The following is a 13399-nucleotide window of genomic DNA, read 5'->3' as shown; positions in this document are numbered from 1 at the left end:
AACACCCAATCTCTAATAGCTAAATCATGGTCAACAAGTAACTGGGACAAAGAAGGGGAACTCACAGCACTCCCTCTAACACCGAGTTTCACCTCAAGTGGGAATCTTGGTCATGTGCCACCTGACAAAATCTGGGAGGCCCTCCCACAATGAAAGCAAAGCTAAAAGAAGATGAAAGTAGTATGTGTCCGGCTGGTATCAGAGGGGCTAGAGCCAAAAGCCCTCATTCCTTCCTCCCTCTTGAAGATTCCAGTCCTTTTCTCCTGTGACTGGATAGGAGGAAGAAATTGGACTCAAAGTCACTTACAAACACTTAAATGTCTGTCAGAGATCATACCCTCTCCTTCCCTATACTTCATATCACCTAATATCATTTTTCTCTCTACTACCTTCTCCATACATCTGGGATGGGGAGGGGGGAAAGAATATAGATGGTGCTGAAGAGGGGAGGTGAGTATTTGGGAAAGGATGCCAGATATCTACCATACTGGCTCTGCTCTATCAGATATGTACTTAATTAAAAGAATAATTAAAATAGAAAGATGATCCAGAAAGGTAAATTTCCCCTCTGCAAGTTCCTACTTCCAGTAATATAAGTGGGGAATCTTTCTCTTCTCCACCTACCAGATGACAGAACTATTCCTGTCTCATGCTCATACAATAATGCCTACCTATGACTCTGGTGTTTGCATATGACAGACTAAATAGCTTTCATCTGGCAGCTAACCTATATAAATTCAGATATGCTTACCACCAAGTGAACCATAGGATAATGAGTTTCCAGGTATAGCAATACATGAAGTTCACCCACTAAGCAATTGAGAAGCTTTGATCTATATCAGTTAAGTGCATATCCACACTGACAAAAATCACAAATCATCTTTAATTGTAGGCTGCATGGATGTCTTTCACTTAAACAGGCTTTTAAAAACTGAATTAAATTCACTTTCCAAACAGAAAACTTTTCGAATTCAAATGGAATACTAAATATACAAAATTCTTGATGACTCACTAATGGACATTTCGTTCTTACTTTAATTTTACTAATTCAGTGTACCATAAATAAATAGGAATATACCAAAAGTTTTAATGATGTTTTAAGACTTAATAGCTATATATTACATTCTTTAATTCAATTATGTAAAACCATCAGAAGCCAATCATTAAAATGCAAACCCTTTGAAGGTAAATTATCTCATTCTTTGTAAAGGAGTCCCTAGTACCTAGAACAGTTCCTAGCATGCAAAAGGATCTTAATAAATTCTTATTAACTGATTATTGAATAGAAAATTTTTAATTTGGGATATTTGATCTCAGTCAAGGCAAAAGTAAAAATAGACTTAATTGATAGAGATAATCAGGAAAACTACCCTTTGCTAAAAGGTACTGCAGAAAATGAAATATAAAAAATTTTGCAGCAAGTTCCTCTGATGAAGGTCACATTTCTCACATAATTACTGCATATAGAACAGAGTCAAATTTTCAAAAGTAAGAGCCATTCCCCAACTAATAAATGGTCAAAGGATATAAAGAGGCAGTTTTCAGAAACCACAACTATTTGTAAGTCATATAAAAAATGCTCAGGGGCAGCTAGGTGGCATAGTGGATAAAGCACCAGCCCTGGAGTCAGGAGTACCTGGGTTCAAATCCGGTCTCAGATACTTAATAATTACCTAACTGTGTGGCCTTGGGCAAGCCACTTAACCCCGTTTGCCTTGCAAAAACCTAAAAAAAATGCTCTAATCTATTGATTAGAGAAATGCAAATGAAAACAACCCTGAAATACTACATCATACCTATCAGATTGACTAACATGTCAGAAAAGGAAAAAGACAAATGCTACAAGAAACATGGAAAAATTGGGACATTAATGCACTGTTGGTGAACTTGTGAACTGGTCTAGTCATTCTGAAGAAAAGTTTGGAACTATGTCCAAACAGCTGTCAAACTAAGGACTTAATTCTATAAAAATATTTATAAAAGACTTTTTATGGTAGCAAGGAATTGGAAATTGAGGAGACAATCATAACTTGGGGAATAACTTATTAGTTGCAACATTTGTTTATGATGGAGTATTGTTGTACTATAAGAAAGTACAAGGGGAGTGGCTTCAGAAAAACATGCCAAAAACTATATGAAATTATACAAAGTGAAGTAAGAAGATGGGAGATCATTGTACACAGTAATGGCAATGTTGTAAAGTTGATCAGTGGTGAAAGTCTTGGCTACTCAGATCAATACAATGATCCAAGCAAATTCCAAAGGACTCATAATACAAAAATATATTATCCACTTCCAGAGAGAAAGATGATGAATGCTGAGAACAAATTGAATTAAAATTTTCTTACTTTCTTTACTATTCTTGCTTTTATGAAAAAATGGCCAACAAAGAAATAAGTTATATAGGTTTCTACATCTCAACTTTCTCTATCACAGTTGTAATACATAGCAGATGAACATAAGAAAGCAAATAGGAATTTGGGGGTGCTTTGAGGAAGTTAACAGACAAAATACAAAGGCCAAGAGATGACACAAAAATGGTTTAGAAACTCAAAAATGCATAAAATACATGTATAGGATCATAAAATACCAACTCAATTTTTATAATATGGTACTATAAATATTACATAACAGAAAAAAAATTTAGAGAGGAAGAGGACAAAAAAAATTTACCAGATTTTCCACCACAGCCCTAACTCCCATGATATGGAACCAGGGATAAGCATTCATGATTTCACATGTATCATTGTCATCATTTTGTTTACCTTTTCAGTGGGTGAGATAGAGTATGGGAAGGAGGGAGATAATTTTGAACTCAAAATTTTTAAAATAAAGAAAAATTAAATTTTAAAAATTTTAAAGAATAAGTTAATCTGAATACTATATGTCCATTTACAGGAAATTAAACATTTTTTTTCAATTGTCCCTTGTGCCTGGTTGAGCAAAGTGATAACTAAGGTAGGACCACCAAAATTGTGATCCAAGGTGACAATATTCAAGGGGGAATACAAACTTCCTCCCAAACATGATATTTTATAGTCCTCCACTGCCTCATAGCACAACCCTGCTTCTTTCAGTCTACTGCAGAATGAAATTCTAACAACTCTATTCTATTGCTCAATTCCTATCTACCCCAGTGCCTTAAAGATTGAAGAATAATCTCTCTGAAAGGGATTTGATTTTATTTCTTCATTATTCTTCTTTTCTATTTATGCTATTCATATACTATTGTTATATGTACAAGTAGTATTTTTGCTGTGATTTTTGTATTTACAGTATGTATATTAGGTGTTCTCTGCTACATGAGATTTATGTCTATAGTTTAGTATATATAATATTGCTACATTATTGATCATGAACTATATATTATATTCATTGCATGCACCAATGCCAACTCCACACAATTCTAGTATATTATAAGTGCTTTCATGTACATCAATCATACTATACAACTTTGGCATTATCTGTGATATGTTACATTAGCTGGGTTATGATGATTATGATGTATGATCACAAATGTTTAAAATTCCCTGTGTAATTTATAGGAACTGTAAATGTTTCACTGGAAGGAGAATGTCATAGGGGATAGCTACACTTTCACTCACCTCTCCCACCTGACATGTCTTTCTTGGGCCTCAAAATTAGGTCAACCACACCCAGAAAGTTTCAATGACTGCCAAAAGTGGATATGCTGACAAAGCTTTAGCTGCTGAGGTTCTATGGCAAGAGTTAAGAGAAAAGAAGCTGGGACTGGAGGCGGAAGGGACCTAAAACACAGTTGACACCCAAGCTGAAGAAGGGCCAAGAAAAGAGGAGGGGGAAAACATTAACATCCAAGGGTTTCCTTCTCTAGACACTGAATAGAACTGAAAAATCTGAGTCATGTGAAGATTTCATACCATGTGAAGACCTTCATCCTATGTATTTTCTAATGTTAAAGAAAACAGAAAAAACAAAGCAGCATTAAGAATTTCAGGACCTAAGCTAAATAATACTGTTCTCTTCCTATATAAGTAGGAGATGGTAGTTTAAAAAGTCACTTCAATTGTTTCATCTACTGCTGCAGTAATTTCATTGAAAGATGGATGGTTTGCTGGTAAAATGATTACAGCTACATATCTACCAATGTACACAGCCTCTTTCCTGCATCTATGATAGCAACTAGTTCCCATTTGAAGATGAAGAAACATTTAGTGGCTTTTGTACAAAAAGACCCAAATGACCTCTTGAGTCAAACAAGGGACAGGAGTTTTCCTGAAGAATTGGGACTGCCTTGTTAGAGAGGTACACTAGCACCTATTTTAATGCAAGTTTTAATACATCTATGTCTCCTCCTCTTTGTTCTTCTATAGTTAGGGGTCAATGACTATTTAAAGTAAAGTTATATTGGTGAGATTGACCACAGTGAAACTAAGCATAAGAGATGGAATAGTTTCTTGATAGGTGGGAACATGAGCCACAAGAGTTAAATTGGATAAATCCACTTGCATAGATTAATTAGGTGAGTCCTGATAGAAACAAAAAAAAAAGTCAGAAAAAAGTCATGGAGCCCAGAATCATGCAGTTCAGGCCACCATGATACCTTCCTTGAGCTCCCCAATCCATGCTGCTTCTATATTGAAACTGATGTATCATGTTCTGACCTATGCTCTTGCTGCACATCACATCAATTTATATTTCTCTGAGTTTCATGTCATATTACTTGCAGGTGCTCCACACATGATAATAAATGGTACAACCATCAGGCTTTGAGTCACAACTAATGCTAAGGCAAGATGAGTAGGTTCCACATCAGAATCCAAGTGAGAGTATAAACCAAAGACCAGGTCAAATAAAAATAGATCAAAGAGGTTTTTGTTCCTTGTGAAAAAAAAGGAAGAGAAGAGAGGTTTTAAAATAGACATCAGAAGGCATTCTTCTATGAATGCACACAAAATACCTATTACCCCAGTCTTCCTCCTTAAAGTTCCACATTTTATTGGGGTAGTGTTTGTCCTCCATCCCCAGCTTACTTCAGTGACCACACTCACATAGATTCCTTCCTCATCCTGTGGGTGTTACAGATGAAAGAATGGAACCCAGATCAATAACTGAGTAGAAATTACATATCACCCAAAGTACAATAAACAAATAATAGACACTTATTTCTGATTCTTCTCTTTATTCTCCTCCCTTCTGCTTGTTTCAGGTTGCTTGAGTCATACATGCCTCCTGCGCTGCCCCTGAGGGTTGACTTTCTAGAATTCCAGATTTGTCAATAAAACAAAATATTTGGCACAAACAATAGTAAATAATCCCTCAATATAAGAGCAAAATCTTTCCCTACTCCTAGTGAACTTTGAAGGTTTTACATCTGTATTATAAATAGAAAAAAAAAAAGCATAGCAAAGTTAAATGACTTTTTCATTAAAAATCTGATCAGAAACAGAGGTAGGCAAAAGTCTGTTTAGAGACCTCCTTTTAGAACCATGTTTCCTCATAATAAAAGACAATTTATTAATGACATGACCCAAAATATTCTTGAGCAACATCATATTACCAATAAAATAAATAATGAGAAAGGTCATCAACACAATAGCAAGACCTGAAAGAAAGCAAATACAAGCCCTTTATGAAGAGAGAGCATATACAATATCACAAAAGCTACCTCTGCTTTAGGACTTCCAAGATCAATGATGGAATCAGGTTGGGCAAATTATACACTGTGGCTGATAGTAAATAGTTTCTAGGACTTTCTGGGGCCAAGAAAACTTCACAATCTGTTTGCAAACAGTGCAAAAAGTGAGAAGGTTCTTGGAACTTAACTAGGCTGACAATTCAACAAGAAGTAAAGAATATATTACCAGTACAATACTCCAAGCCTTTTCAACCTGGTAGGACCTGTCAGAGTTCAAATAGTCTTCATAAAGACAGAATGATCTTCATATTATGATGTCAGAATATCAGCAGAGATAAAATATATATAAGCATACTGTATAAAAGAAGACAACTTTAAATACAATATATTTTGTGTTTATGTCTATATAAATGCCTATATATATACCTACCCTTTAGTGTGTTAGTATGCATATAATTGCATATATGCATATTCTTTTTAGTCAGTTTGTTAGTATGTATATATATATGTGTGTATATTTTTCCCTTTAGTAAATATGTACATCTATATAAAGTAATATACTAATATTTCTAGATATAAAGATAGATATCTCTTTTTAAAAGTTAATTTATGCATATGTATGCACACACACACATCAATATGTTTATATATACAGAGATGGACAAAGCTAGAGTGGTTGAACAAGTCTTATGACCACACATTCCTTACAACTCATCTGCTGATAACAGGTATTCCAATGGATAAAGCACTGGGTCTGAAATAAGAAAGATTTGAATTCAAATATGGCCTCACAAACTGACTATATGTGTGATCCTTGACTAGTTACTTAATTTCTATTTGCCTCAATTTCCTCAATTGTAAAATGGGATTAATAATAGCACCTGTCTCATAAGCTTGGGAGGATCAAATGAGATATTTGGGTTCTTTTTAAAGTGTTTAGAACATAGTTACATAGTTAACACAATATAAATATTTGCTCCTCCAACTACACCCCCATTGTCCAAATAGGTTTTTCAATATAAATTCTTCCCTACTCTAAAAAGTAGTATAAAAAGATACTTAATCTACTTTTTCTTTTTGCATCTGACAAAATACCTCAGTATTAGTTTTATTTTTAATTCTTCTCTGGAACTATGTCCCTTTCAGGTACCTATTCTAACTGTATAAGTACCCCCAACTACCAAATTTTTGTGATCAATACCATTTATAAAGGCAAAGTGCATTTAAATTTTTTTAAAGTAAATTGAATGTGCCCTACAAAGGAACTCAAGAGGTTATATTTGAACTCAATTCCTCTAGATTCCGGGGCTGCACCACCTAGCTGTCCCCAGGACTTGAAGTTCTGAGGAAATTTTAAATAACATAACTTGTACCTCAATGTACCCTATGCTACACAGACTCAAGCAACCACCCTCCCAGAGTCCTGGCTCCATCCTTTGTTGCAGTTGCTTCTGCCTGTGCCTCTAATTCTTAGTTCTACATGGTCTATTATAACTTTTATTTCTCTGATTCCAAATATCCTTTACTTATCGTATTATGAGTTGGGTTTAAGTTTCCTAGTCTCACTGAACCAACTCACAAAGGTCACCCAGAGTCATGGACTATCATTCTTCAATCTATCAATGCTGCTTCCCTTCTGATTCACTCAAGAGACCAATTTGAACCTCATAAAGGGATCACCTAATATAGTCTCATTTTTAGAGTTAGTTTAACACCTTATTATCTGGCCCCTTTACTGTGATTGTGAAAAATCAACTCCCTTACATGTGTTCCTATTTTTGGGAGGTCATGTATATATTTTGCATCTCTCATCTAGTTAGGTGTGGTATTGTGAACTTATTCAATTAAGTCTTTTGTGTCTCCACCCATTAGGAGACACACTTCATCACTGTGTTTCAAGGGAATCAATCACAAAAGCATGATTTAACTTAATATACTCTTACCTACACATTATATAAAATTAGAGAAAGAATTTTTGTTCCCAAAGAGAGAATTCAAAAATTACAAGACAGGAACTGATCACCAGTTGTAAATCCCTAGGGGTTAGCAAACCGTAGTAAAATACTCCAAGAGGGTCAAAATTCCCTAATATTTCTAAAACCTGAAACAGAAAATAATTCCAGACATTCTCCACATGGACCTTAGTAGAGAATGATCTGTTATGTTATACACATGGAGTTCATTCAACCAAAGGGAAACTCAAATTTTGCAACTTCTAATTTCCATATGGTAAGAATTATTGGTAGAAGAGAAGGTGCTGCTTCACGGGTGACTCCAATGAGATATCTGTAATGGACCATTGAATGTGTTCCCAGTCATTTAACTCCTTTACTCGGGAAGGAAATCTCACAGAGGTTGATTCATTTCATTCATAGTGAGTTAAAAGAAAAATTAGGGCATTATTTTACTTTTCACAGAATAGTCTAATTATCTGATTAGTTTGAGGTATTGTTTTTTAACCTCTCCTCACATCCAAACCAAACCATATTTAGTTCTTTGTTCTCAAGTCCTGGTATTTGGAAAAGTCATGGTTACTAATATGTTCATTTTGAGCTACCTGTGGAATTTCAGCCACCCCCACCTGCTGAAAAATTCCACATCAACATCTGTTTCTCAGTAAGGTTCTGTTTTTAGACAATTTGATACTCATTTAGCTTGACTGGGATGTTAAAAGGTCAAGTGATCTGCCCAAGGTTATAGAGTAGACAAGGCTCTCATTTGAGAATCTGGATAACTAGTCATTTGCTCTACAAACTTCAAAAGTAAATGGTTTCCAGGGCACTAGAAGCAAAAAAAAATGGGAGAATTTTCAAAAGCTAGCTGAAGGTAGTGACTGGTCTGGCTAACTTATAGAGTTATAGAGTGAAAGTAACTCATATATATATATATATATATATATATATATATATATATATATATATATATATATTCATTTTTCATCTTTTTAGAACTTGAATTGTAATTTTTCACCTTCAGTTTACACCTCTATCAAGTTTCTTATCCATTGCAATTTTCTGTTGATGCAGAAGAAAATTGGAACACCCAAAGGAGCCCTAGTATGTATGCTATAGTCAGTTCAAGTCATCAGTTCAGGACAACTCTAAGAGCAGATTGTCACATTTTCAGTGTGAGCATTTATACTTTGAAATTGGCAAATGCTACAAATCAGGGCTTGATTTATTATTTTATTGCTTATCTAGACATTCCACCCATTCCCAAATTATCTTTGCCAATGTCAGCCAAATAACAATAGCCTTAGCCTATGGGTACATAAATAGGCACATAATGTGATTACACTGGTACTTAAAAGGCCCCATCCCTCAAATATTTTCCCCCCTACTACAGGTTTTTTCTGATTCTTGATCAGTATGGAATGTATTAGATATTCTCTGAGATTCCTTCTTATTCTTAGATTCTGGGTAGACTTTTATTCTTTTTTTTTTAATTTGCTTCAATCAGAAAGTATTTATTCTCTCTCCCTCAACCCTCTCCCTCCCACTTTAGTGGGAGATAGGGGAGGAAAGAGAGAAGGGGGGGAGGAGAGAGAGAGAGAGAGAGAGAGAGAGAGAGAGAGAGAGAGAGAGAGAGAGAGAGAGAACCCTTGTGATAAATATGCATAGTCAAGCAAAGCTAATTCCCACATTGGCCATGTCCAAAAATGTATGTCACATTTTACATCTTGAGTCCATCACCTCTCTGTCAGCAGGTGGGTAGCTTTAAGAGGTTTATTCTTTTAGACTAAGGCTTTGCCAGCTTATTAAAATGCAAATCATCCTGGAAGAGGTAACTAGAAACTGTTATCAGTCATTCACGGCTATATGAATGAGTTTTAGCTCTCTTCCTAAAAATGGGTTTTAATAAGGAGGAAGAGAGAGAGAATTAAAACACTGGGCACCTGAGGAAACGAAAGAAGCAAAGAGTTCCACTGGGCTTAGGAGGAGCCAATCTAGGGGGATGGGATGAGAGAAGAATGAAGATAAACCTGCTCCACAGTTTTGCCTGGGGTGGCCCTGCTTCCAATTGTTGGATTTAATGTATTCATCAGTTACATATAAAACTGAATTTAGAACAAGAAACTATTCTATAATATTCTTAAGATAAAAACTATTTCTCAGAATATATTTGCACCATAAAGGCAGCACAATATGGTGGAGGCGAGGGGAGGAAAAACAACAAAAACACTGTATCTGGAGAATCAAAAGACCAGGGATGAGGCCCAATTTGAGAATTTATTTACGATCTGCCTGAATTTTCTGGATCTAAGTTTTCTCATCTTTTCAAAGATGAGTGTCTTGGGTTAAATAGCCTCTAAGTTTCCTTCCCCCCCCCACCCCCGTGCCTTCTCCCTCTGTGCCAGACCTTGTTCTAATGATGGTATAGCCAACTGAAATTTTTAAAGTTATTCATTAAGCTAAAGTCAAAAATTCTTCCAGAGAGCAAGAGATTCTGTTTAATGATATAAGATGGAAAAAGGGAAGGTGGTTAAATAAATAAATGTCATGGAATTTGACAGCCTCTACTCATTTAAAACCAAAAGTTTAAATAGAAATGCTAGTTATCTCAATACTAGCTGCTAGTATTGCTATAAGAAGATTCTTGTTCTTATTTTTTTCCTTTTTTTGTTTTTGTTACATGTTGTATATTTTTAAATGATAGATTTGAAACATCAGTTTCTCTCTGTTTCCTTCTCCAACATGACAAACACCTGGGAGTCAATCTCCTTCTAAATGTTGTTTTGTCTAGAGTCAGCCTAGATCTTTACAACAAAGCATATTCAGAGACTGCAATTTCAGACTCTTAGGTTAAAAAAAGAACATACACAATTGCCTATAACTGGGAAAATAAGAGATTTCTCTATTGTTTCTACCCATGCTGGCCCCAAGAAGGAAGGAGCCAGGTCCAAACTCTAACATGGTGTAAACTAAATAAAACATCTCTTCTTCTTAGACACTCAGAAGTCCTAACAGGAGACAAGTTTGGTTTGAGGAAAAGGGTTGATTGTTGTTCAGTCTTGTATGACTCTTCCTGACCCCATTTAGGGTTTTCTTGGCAGAGATATTGGAGGGATTTGCCATTTCCTTCTGCAGATCATTTTACAGATGAGGTAACTGAAGCAAAAAGGGTGAAGTGACTTGAGCAGGATCACAGAACAAATGAATCTTCCTGATCCCAGACTTGGAACACTATCCGCTGTATCACCTAACTTCCCAGAGAGGGCTGGTGGATGGGAATCAAACCACTTGATACAATGTCCACTACATAGGAATTTATAACTGCTTGAAGAGCAAGCATATTGTAAACAGCCACTCCAACTGTAATGTAAAATGGAACTCATTCCACAAGCTGTATAAATTCCTGACTAGAGTAGAGACCCCAAATATGTGATTCTTTGCAAAACATAATACCAATTTAGCCAAAAGTAATTTTTAAAAATTCTCCAGATCACCCTCCTCTCAAAATCAAAATCACCTTTGTTTTTCTCCATTGTCCATTCTATGTTTTTCTTTAGGTTTTTGCAAGACAATGGGGTTAAGTGGCTTGCCCAAGGCCACACAGCTAAGTAATTATTAAGTGTCTGAGGTCATTTGAACTAAGGTACTCAGGACTCCAGGGCCAGTGCTCTATCCACTGCACCACCTAGCCGCCCCCATTATGTGTTTTTTAAAAAAATATATTTTCTTAGGATTATAACTGGAAGAAATTGTAAAGGCTTAATCTAACTGCTTCTCACCTCCAGTTTTACAAATCAGGGAATTGAGGCACAGAGCAGTTAAGGATTATACATTTTATAAGTATCTAAACTAAGCTATGAACCCAAATCTTCCTGCCTTCTATTCAATGTGCTTCCTCTTCATTTCCACCTCCTGGTTTCCTTGAAGTCTCACCTTCCACAAAAAGTTTTTCCTATTTCTGCCTTAACACTAATGCCTTTCCACTGAGGTTACCCTCAATTTAACCTATATATTTCTTTTTGAAAACAGTTATTTGTTTTCTTCCCATTCCCCTTAGACTGTGAACTCCTACGAAGCAGTGTCTTTCCTTTTCTTTGGTCTTTCTTTGTATTCCCAGCATTAAGCCAATGTCTGGCATATAGTAGGTCTTAAATTTGAATCCAATGACTTAAACCATGGGGGGAGGTGCTATATTTTGCAAATACATCCAAAAGAAAAATATTTCTCAAATGGATCTTTGCCTTTTGAAGTAGAGAAACATACTAACTATATCATTCTTGGGCTCTACCCAAAACTAAACTCTTGCCAAGAAACTTGGAAATGTATCCTTTCTCTGTCTTAGACTCTTCATTATAGTAAAAATACGGTGTTCACTGTAGTTATTTACACACATCAATATTTACAAATAATAACGGCCTTTTTATTTCTTTTTTTCACATAAGAATTATTTCATTTATTTATCTAATTTTGGTAAGAGATATATTCTTTTTAAAATTTATTTAATATTTTATATTTCCCCATTTACAAGTTAAAAACTATTTTTAGCATTCATTTTTTAAAACTTCGATTTCCAAATTCTCTCCCTTATCCTTCTCTACCCCTTTCATTGAGAAAGCAAGCAATTAGACAAAAATTATACATGTGTAGTCATATTACTCATATTGTGAAAGAAAACACAATAAAAATACTTAAAAAATAAAGCGTTAAAAAGCATGCTTCGATCTACATTCAGATACCATCATTCTTTCTTGGGATGGATAGTACTTTTCATCATAAGATCTACAGAGTTGTCATGTATCACTAAATTACTAAGAATACCTAAAATAATTGAAATAATCAGGGGTGGCTAGGTGGCACTGTGGATAGAGCACTCGCCTTGGAGTCAGGAGTACCTAAGTTCAAATCCAGCCTCAGACACTTACTAATTACCTAGCTGTTTGGCCTTTGGCAAGCCATTTAACCCCATTTGCCTTGCAAAAACCTAAAAAAATTAAAATAATAATCATTTTACAGTACTGCTATTATGTTTCATTTTTATATCAGCTCATGTAAGTCTTTTCCAGGTTTTTCTGTGAGCATCCTGCTCATTTAAGAACAATAGTATTGGGGGCGGCTAGGTGGCATAATGGATAAAGCACTGGCCCTGGAGTCAGGAGTACCTGGTTCAAATCCAATCTCAGACACTTAATAATTACGTAGCTGTGTGGCCTTGGGCAAGCCACTTAACTCTGTCTGCCTTGCAAAAAAAAAAAAGAACAATAGTATTCAATCATAATGATATAACACAATTTGTTTAGCCTTTCTCCAATGGATGGGCATCCTGTCAATTTCCAATTTTTTGCCACCCAAAAAGAGCTTCTTTAAGTATTTTTATACATCTCCTTTTCTTTTTAATTTTTAATCTCTTTTAGAATATAGACAGTAGTAGTATTGCTAGGTCAATGGATTGCATGGGCTTCTAACCCTTAGGGCATAGTTCCAAATTGATCTTTGGAATGGTTCAATAGGGTAACAACTCTACCATATACTATATTCCCCCAAATAATCTAATATTTGTCATTTTTTCTTATCTGTCCTATTAGCCAACATAATATGTATGAGGTAATAATACCTCAGAAAGGTTTTAATTTTATCTTCTCCAATCAATAGTGAGTTAGAGCATTTTTTCATATGGTTATAGATAGCTTTCATTACTTCATCTGGGTAATGGTTCTTATTTTTATAGTTTACTAAGCTTTCTGTATGTTAGAGAAAATGGTCTTTATCAGAGAAATTTACCTTAAAATTTTGTTCATAGTACTATTGTTAGCAGTATTTCCTTCCATCCTAT

This window comes from Macrotis lagotis, chromosome 1, assembly GCF_037893015.1.
Source record: "Macrotis lagotis isolate mMagLag1 chromosome 1, bilby.v1.9.chrom.fasta, whole genome shotgun sequence".
Classification (NCBI taxonomy): Eukaryota; Metazoa; Chordata; class Mammalia; order Peramelemorphia; family Peramelidae; genus Macrotis; species Macrotis lagotis.
Note: the sequence above shows the minus strand (reverse complement) of the source record.